We start from the raw sequence: 7,545 nt of genomic DNA, 5'->3' as shown, positions 1-7,545 counted from the left end.
GGAAGGATCCCATCTGGCCCCATGGACTTGTGACAGTCCAGATGGAGTAGTAGGTCTCAAACTGTTTCCACCTGCATCACGGGTGGTTTATTCTGCTCCCCATCTCAGATTGGGTGAGGGTGTAGAGTACACCGAGAATAATCAGTCTGACTTTTAAAGACAGACATAAAGAAAGCACTGAGAACCTCAGCCTTTTTCTTATCTTCAGTGGTCATGCTCCCCACTGCATCCAGTAAAGGATGCAGTTTCTCCTTAGCCCTTTTCATACTGTTAGTATATTTGTAAAGAAGTTTTTTGTTCTCTTTCACTACAGCAGCCAGATTGAGTTCATGCTGGGCTTTTGGCTTTCTAATTTTCTCTCTGGATATTCGAACTTCTTTGTACTATCCCCAAGTTGCCCATCCCTTCTTCCACAGGAAGTAGACTCTCCTTTTCTCCCAGAACCTCAGAAAAAGTTCCCTGTTCATTCACACCAGTCTTTTTCTCCTCTGGCTCATCTCATTGTGCAGGGGGACAGCCTGTTCCTGTACCTTTAAGGCTTCCTTCTTAGGAGCAACCAGCCTTCCTGAACCCCTTTACCCTTCAGGACTGAATCCCAAGGGACCCTCCCTACCAGTATCCTGAGCAGTTCAGATTCTGCCCTCCAGAAGACAAGGTAGCAGTTTTGCTGGTCCCCTTTGACTTCACCAAGATTTGAGAACTCTACCATTTCATGGTCACTCTGTCTGGGACAGCTCTCAATCTCCACATCTCCCACCAGTCCTTTGTTTGTGAACAGCAGTTCTAGCAGGGCATTTCCCTGGTAGGGTTGTTTATCAACTGCATCAGAAAGTAATCTTCCACACATTCTAGAAACCTTCTAGAATGCTTCCTTTATACTGTATATATTTCCAGTATATAGCAGGGAAGTTGAAGTTTCCCATGAGAACAAGGGCTGATGACTGCACAGCTTCTGCCAGCTGCTCATAGAACACCTCATGTCTCTTCATCTTGGGTAGGAGGTCTGTAAAAGACCCCCACTAGGATGTAAGGATGTAAGCCTTGTTGGCTCTCCCCCTGATCCTTATCTATAGGAGCTCAACACTATTAGGGTATCAGCCCCAAACTCAACACTGAAATGCTCTCTAACATGGAGAGCCACACCACTATCCCTTCTGAAGAACTTATAGCTATTCACCGCAGCTCTCCACTCATAGGAGAAATCCCACCATGTTTCCATAATCGCAACTAAGTCACAATTTGCCAGTGCTGCATGATGGCTTCCAACTCCTACTGTTTGTTGTCCATGCTGTGTGCATTGATGTAGATGCATTTCAGCTGAGCCACTGCCTCACCCCCAACCTCAGCATCATTCACCAGGCTTATCGCTAGTGCCCCTTCGTACCTACTTTAAAGCCTTCGAGCCTTTAAGTTGGTGCAGCTTTTCTTCCCACTGCCTACTGTTGAAGGACTTGGAATATGAATCTCCTTCTAAACATTTAACCTCCTCAGGTAAACAGAAGAAAAGAAAAATAATCACAAACAACAGAAAAGCATAAGTGGAAAATGCAGTGGCACAGATCTGTAAAACAGCTTCTGAAAGCATTTCAGCCATATGAAGGATGGTTTTGACTGTCACAAAAACTGATGCTATCACCATGCTGTGAAGATAACTTAATAGCAGGTGTTGTGGCAGACAATTTTCTTCATCTAACCACCCTTGGGAAGCAAAAACTTCAGCAGTACTGAACCAATTTTCACATTAGTTTTTTCCACACACAAAAAAGGCTGTATCAGACATGCCTATAAAGTGCTAAGATTCATATGTGCTAAGGTTTTTGGTGGTTGTTGTGGTTTGTTATTTGTCTTTTTTTTTTTTTTTTCTCCCACTTAAGTGGCCATCTGTTTTAAAACATAGAAAACCCTCTCAATGACTTCTACATTCAGTACTTCTAACACCTACTCACATATGCCTGTACACCAAGAGTTCTTGTTGGTTCCCTCCCTTATGTTTTTCATGACTGTTCTACTACTCTGATAAAAGATATAATGCATGTAGACACAATATGATTAGCACAGTCTGAAAAGCTAAAACAGTGTTGCTGTTGGGGAATCATAGGGCAAATAGTGAATCCACAAGACTTTTTATTTTGTAAAGCACAGCTGTACTTGTAAGACACATTTTGAACAAAAGAACTTAAGAATCCCATAGTTAAAACCACCTTTGATAACAGCAAGATGACAAGTTGACCAAACTCATTTCAACTAGTACAGCCCTTCATTGAAGTTTAAATACATGACTAACACTAGCAGAAATCAAATACAGAAAATGTTGGACGTATGTAACAATTTTCTGCTGATATCTAAGATTGTGAAACCAGACATATTTTCTGCCATCAGTTGGTTATCCCTTCCCTCCTTGCCTCTACTGAATACTGCTTTGTAAAATACTATTTTGACACTATACTTGCTTGTAATGTTGGGCACTACAGCTAAATAGGTCTGGGACTTTGCATGCACTGAGAATTAAAATAAACAAGGGCTTTAAAGAAAACAAAAGTTCAAGAGTAAAAGAAAGTGCAATTATGGAATAGAGCTTTAAGGAACCAACTTGATAAAAGACCTTTAAACTTCAAGCAGAAAATACAGAAAGCTGCTAGAAAAGAGTTATGTTTAGAGTAAATAAACTTATGTGTTTTCACAAAGCACTTGAGGAATGTCATATACATTAACGAAGGACTGGCTTTGACACTGATTTTCAACTTGTATTTGTGAATGGTCTTATGAACTCCACAGATTTCTTCCAAGAATTTAGAAGGAAATGTGGCCTGATGAATGCAGCAACATTTAAATAGTCAGTTTTCAAGGCGAAAGAAAGAAAACTCAAAGGCAAAAGAAATGACTTTAAAGAGTACTAGTACTAGATTATTAGATCAGCACTTTTTTTTTTTACATACCATAGGAATAGAACACTTATGCAAAAAGCCACTGCATGTCATGTGGTGTACCCATGTGGAGATAGCCCTGTGTCCATTCTGACAAGTCCGAACCAGATAAGAGATGTATGGGATTAAGAAGCAAAGTATCACAACTGATAGGCTTAACTGCAGTACATGTAGTCTCAATTCATCCTCCCCTCCCACTCCTATTATTTGCAAATTGTAATGATCACACTTCGTTCTCAGGAGGACATTCAGAGTACTCAGAAAGAAATTCAGAATCACTACGTACATTTTTTCTGCTTTTTGAAGAAACATATGCTGATGGAGAGTCTGTGGAGAAGTGAAATATTTTTTGTTATTGGTACCTGCAGCCATCAGCAAGAAGGGGGAAAATGTTCATTTTTTACCTTAAATCATGAGATACTGAGATGCAGTAACACCTGTCTGAATATTTCCAAAGAATGCTACACCAAGGTCATCTGTCCTAAAAAACAAAAATAATGACCTTTACTGTGCCAGACTGTCCTAGCCCTCTTAATGATTAAGTATTGGCTGCTCGTACTCCAATGTCTGCTACACAGAGCACCAGAGGGAAGTGTTGGCTCTGGAGAGCAATGGAGACTGTCACTTCCCTAGACATCTGCTTTAAAATAGGTGCCCTGTAATTTCTGGAAGATGTTCTCTTCTGAGCAAGTAGCACATTTACTTGCTGTATATGCACTTCCATTTTCTTCTTGGCAAGAAAAAAAAGACAATATCATTAGCTCTGTTAAGACGCTGATAGAAATATAAACAATTTAGATAGTATGAAGTAGTTGGAGGTCCTTGTCAAGTGCATTTCAGACAAAAGAAGAGAACACTGAAAAAAAACTGGCCTCTGAGTCTCCCAGAAAATCTGTCCCTCGTACTTTTACACAGTCATAGACACCTGGTGCGAAAGAAACAGCACTGCATCATCACCTTCAGTGTGGTTCGAAAAAAAGAGTCCACTCATTGAAGTAACTTAAGTAACTTTGGTCCTGTACCTCTCCATCTCCTCCCTTTTTCTCCTCTTCTAGCAGCGCTTTTCAAAATTTGGCTTCAACTGGCATTACTTTAGTGTGTATGAAGAAAAGCTGTGTAACTGGATTCCTCCATAAAATAAGAAAAATTGTTTGGATGGAAGCACAGTGAGCCACTGGGTGGTGCATTTCAGCAGTGGCAACAGTGGCAGGAAAGACAAACCATGTTCCAGATGGACATGCAGAGTTTTCTGGACCACGTTATTACAGTGATACGAATTTCCCGTCAAAGAAAAAGTTCAGGATGCAGTCCTCAGTAGGTAAAGAGATGTGCACTGCCTTTGGGATAGGAAAGAGACGGTCCTTCCAGATTTCCTGAAGCCCAGACAAACCATCACCTCTGACCACTACATGACAACGCTGACTAAGCTGAAGGCTTGAACTTCCAGAGTCAGGCTAGAGAAGAAGGCACCTTTTTCTTGCAACACAATAAGGCCAGGCCCCACAGCAGTTTGAAGACCATGAAGCATACTACCCGTCTTGGCTGGACTGTCCTACCACACCCTGTAGCACAGACTTGGAGCCTTCTGACTTCCCTCTGTTTGGGCCAGTGAAAGAAGGACTGTGTAGGCAACATCATCCATAGCAACTATGCCATCCTGCCAGCTGCACCTTCACTGGTGCAGATGTTTACAAGTGTGGCATGTGGATTCTTGTTTATTGCTGGTAAAAATGCAGAAATAATAGTGGCCCCTGCATTGAAAAACAGTGTTTCGTGGCTGAAAATTAACCAGATAGCGTTATTGTGCTTTTCTTCTGTGGTTTCCATGGAAATAAATAAAGGCATTACTTCCAGCACAAACTATGCATTTAAGTTCTATCTCTGCAGAAAAGTTTTCTCTGGCAGAAAGATAGTGTCATCTTTAGCATAACTGTAACTAATGTTTACTTAATCAAAAGTGGTATTTCTCAAATTTTGCTAAGAGAAATTAGCAGTCACTCCAAATAATTACATAATTTAAAAATTCAGAGAAGGAACACAAAACATCAAATCAGATTCACCTAAGTAGATGCTCTCATAGAGCTTTTTGCTGTTCTGTTTATTGAAATAGTCTTTAAGCATGACTTAGTTTCACTGCTATGTTTCATTCTCTGAATTGGAAATATGTCTGTGCTAGATTTCAGGCATTAGCTTATTCTTCTCAGTAACCTGAAAATTGGAGAGGGATATATCATACTTCTTCCTAGATATCTGTTTTACACTGGCACTAATTATTCAGTCACACATTTGTTCTGTATTTCTTTCAGTTTGTTTTTTTTGGGCTGTAAATAAGACTTATTTAGAAGCAGTTTACTGTATCTTAAATTCCTTATCTGTTGCTAATTAAACTTATCTATTTCATTGTCACAGGAGAAAATCCTGTTACAGAAACTAATGAGCTGTAACCTTCAGTAATTGATCCTGGAGAGGATATCTGCTTACAAACATGAAGGTTTTACACCATTGCCAGTCAGGTCTAATTGGGATTAACCTTTAGATACTCACTATTACTCAAAAGCTTAGGTGGAATTAGATGGAAGCACCGTCAGCAAAGTATCAGTAAATGAACAGATGCACACAGAAACAAATGATGGAACTACTTCAAAGTGTAATGCTCATGTATTAATTAGTTTAGTCTAACATTAAGTAATTAAAATTAGCTGTACTATTTCTAAAAATTTGCTTACTCAGCGTGGCATTTCTCACTCTGAAAAACATTCTCCCCATGGAGACAGGACTACAGCACAGGACCAATGGGCAGCAGGAGGCTACTTCTTATTAAGATGAAACTATGTATTTCTTTGTTTTGTATAAACTACTTATAATTATACATACAACCTTGAAAATACACTTGAGAATTCCAAAACTTGTAAATAGGTATTTCTAGGGAAGCAAAATAATTTACCACATGCTAAGCATGCAAGTCTGAGACTCAAAACAGATAATCTGATTTTCTTGGGTGCTGAGCACTGCAGTTCCTTATGGTCTGTAAAGCAATTGTGGTAATTTAGGAAACAGACTTTGTAAATGTAAAACACAGGAATTATGCTAGTACTACTGACATATTGACAACAGATAGCAAAGTCTTGGATGTCTTCCAAATGAGTGGTCCTTATAACGCACAGCATCAGAAACACTGCAATGTTTCATTTCTGTCTAAACACTCATTCTGAAATCCAGAAATGCTAATGTTTTGTCAGAAGAATGCGTAACATAGTTAAATTGATACTACTATTATTGGTATATTTTAGCTGAGCAATGCTCTCGTAAGTACCCATAACATATTCCCCACAGGTCAGAACTGGGGCCAGTTTTAGCTTTCTAACCACTGATCTTGATGAAGGAATCATCTGTACCCACACTAAGTTCACAGATGACCCCACGTTAGGCAGGAGTGTTAATTTGTCTGAGAGTAAGAAGGCTCTGTGGAGGACTAATGAGCTGCATCCACTTCCATGGTGCTCTACAAGGCTTAATGCTAGATGTTTACCTGGATTATAACAAATTCATCCAGTGATATATGCTTGCAGAAGTGGGGAAGCTGCGTGGCAAAATAGAACCTGAGGGTGCTGGTTGACAGCCAGCTGAACAGGGTCCAGAAATGTGCCTTGGAAGCTGAGGATACCAATAGCATTACTGGTTTCTGCCAGAAATGCATAACCAACAGCACTTGGAGAAGTGATTTTCCCTTTGTGCATAGTACTGGTGAGAGTGAGCCTTGAGTATCATGTTCATGCCCCTTACTGTAAGAAGGATATTGAGCTGCTGAAATGTATTCAGAGAAGAGCATGAAAATGGCGGAAGGACTAGAAAACAAAAGATACAAGGACTGGCTGAAGGAATTGGGGTTTAGTGTTACAACCTGGTTGGATTTTATGATCTGAAAGTCTTTTCTAATTATGATTCCGGGATCGTTTCCTTACTATCTTCCTAAATGATTCTAAGAAAGCTTTGTTGAAGAATAAAAATGCTTGCAGACCAGAAGCCAGTCATGAATACACACGGGACTTGAAGTTTTCCAATTTTATCTACCCAGTTTCTGATGCTTTTTAGGGAAATAATCTTGTCTGAGGATATGAAAAAACATTCTTGCATATTAGCGTATCACTAGCCACTTCCAATTAGTTGCAATGTATTTTATGCTAAGGAAGCTGTATTTAGGAGAAATAATGGCAGCCAATGCAGTACTAAAAACTGAGGTGCCTTACCAGGATAAGTGTCAGGAGCAAGTGACTCCTAGTATTAGGAATTATTTTATTTTCTGTCTGGATCAATCTAGCAGTATGGCATTAAACACCAACAAGTTGTTACATGAATGCCTCATCAGGAAAGTTGCCTAAGATTACATTTTTCTAAAGAAAGTACAGCAAACACTTGATATTCCACAGAAGTAAACTCATCCTTCTTACTACAAAGAAGGTAACAAAAATACAGACTGGCTTAGTAGGGCTTAGAAGTCTTTACTTTTCAGAAGACTGAACTAAAAAAAGAACTGAACTATGATCCAGTGGGAGCAAGCCTCTCATTTTAGACGTTGTTTAAAAAAGATAAGACAACAACATTTTCTTTCTGTTCTTGTCAG

The sequence above is a fragment of the Lagopus leucura genome, unplaced genomic scaffold (assembly GCF_019238085.1).
Source record: "Lagopus leucura isolate 7727_CA_CO unplaced genomic scaffold, USGS_WTPT01 Super-Scaffold_100014, whole genome shotgun sequence".
In the NCBI taxonomy this organism is placed as follows: Eukaryota; Metazoa; Chordata; class Aves; order Galliformes; family Phasianidae; genus Lagopus; species Lagopus leucura.
The sequence above is the reverse complement of the archived record's forward strand: the minus strand, read 5'-3'. Positions refer to the sequence as shown.